The sequence below is a fragment of the Triturus cristatus genome, chromosome 12, assembly GCF_964204655.1.
Source record: "Triturus cristatus chromosome 12, aTriCri1.1, whole genome shotgun sequence".
NCBI classification, from domain to species: Eukaryota; Metazoa; Chordata; class Amphibia; order Caudata; family Salamandridae; genus Triturus; species Triturus cristatus.
Genome location: NC_140595.1, coordinates 723,081,390 through 723,083,072, shown reverse-complemented (window position 1 = coordinate 723,083,072; position 1,683 = coordinate 723,081,390). Strand labels below are relative to the sequence as shown.

Sequence of the window (1,683 nt, the reverse complement as noted above, 5' to 3'; positions counted from 1 at the left end):
CCCCCTCACGTCCCCCCTCCATTGCCATTAGCTCTCCATTGATTCCTGGATGTGTCTATACTTCATGAATTCCAACACATATAGACACACATTTACACATTCATACAGGAAAGAAGCCTAGAAAGTGAGGATGGTAACATGAAATATGAAAATGTGAGGGGAATGCATATGGAATCTCTGCTACAGATGGACAGACTGTTGCATTTGAGTGACACAAATGCCTCTCTTTCTGCCGCACCTTTAACCCCTTCAGGGTTTTTTAAGTATCTTAGGTTTCATTCTGGGCCTTCTACGTTCATTGTTCCCATTAAAACCATGAGCCAAGAAGTCTTAACGTTCAAAGTGCTGCTGGATAAAAACTAGGACTGAGTATTGGTGCCGCAGGTGACTTGGTACCCAGTGACCACTATATAGAAGTGCAGAACCCAGGGTCAGATGTCTGAAGACTGGTGAACAGAAACAAGCACTGCCCTGGAGCTTGAGACCACCAGGAGGACTCTGTAGACATCACCAGGGCTGGTGACCCTACTCCGCACAAAGAACATGGCCGCCTCCAGGTTCACTCAGAGTATGTATGACAAGCCCAGGCGGCCTCTACTAGAGAAGAGAGAGCCCACTCCATCCCCTCCATGGCCCCCTGGGGTGTCCACCCAGACCTTGACTCTTCAAGTTGAAATTGGCCCAACAGTGATGTCCACTGACACACTTCACTCCAGAACCATCTCTCCGCTTGAACTCATGCGTGACACTCTAATTGCGGAAAAAGGTGATCCCCAAAACACAGCTCCTCCCAATGATGGTCCGAGAGGAGGAGCTGAAAGGCCTTCCCGCTGAGCTCGTGGGATCTCGGCTGATCTGCGTGACACTGTTTGATCTTGCGCTTGTGAAGATGGAAGAAATGTTTATTTTCCACAGTCTATGTCACACTTGACCGGACCATAAAGCAGCAGCGCCTGTAAGTTTAGGGGTGACAGGAAAGGTTGGGGTGCATATAACGCAGGAGCTTGAATTAGCCTTCTAGCCGGAATGAGTCGTCCTGGGCAGCCGGATTTATTCACTGATTTGTACATGTCTACGGTAAAAGCACTTGGCTGAGGGTCCGCTAACAGAATAACGTCATTCATCTCAACCCCTTATTTCCTCAAGGACGTCGGAAAAGCACAAATGAATATCCCAGTGACAGGCCATCACTAACGTCACGTCTCACTTGTCAGTCATTCTTCATGTCTGATCCCAGCTGATCTCGTGGCGCAACGGTAGCGCGTCTGACTCCAGATCAGAAGGTTGCGTGTTCAAATCACGTCGGGATCACAAAGCTATGTCTTTTGCACTTGTCATGAAATGTAACATGGTTTTCTCAGATAATGTTCTAAATAAAAGTAGAAAAAATATTTAACAAATACCTTCTTTATGAATACATGAATGTAGACCAAGTTCATATGGATTGAAGTGGAACAAACCCGCTCCTCAAATTGCTAAAACACCTGGAAGTAACGCATAATTTGTATTGTTTATATACGTTTCTGCAAATATATATATATATATATTTGTAGGCGCTATAATATTAACAGGAACTATCACCAGTCGCAGTCCAGCCTTCAAACTGCTTCTTCTTATCTATTAACTCTGGGCTGGGCGGAATTTCAGTTACCACGGAGTAATTTCGATAATTCCGTGTTACCC

General features: G+C 45.6%; 1 non-coding gene across 1 annotated transcript; it reads left to right on the top strand.

Annotated features, from left to right (window-relative positions):
• Positions 1 to 1,239: 1,239 nt before the first annotated feature.
• Positions 1,240 to 1,311, top strand: TRNAW-CCA (transfer RNA tryptophan (anticodon CCA)). Its single transcript has one exon. It is a non-coding gene; the product is annotated as a tRNA-Trp (tRNA).
• Positions 1,312 to 1,683: the final 372 nt, after the last annotated feature.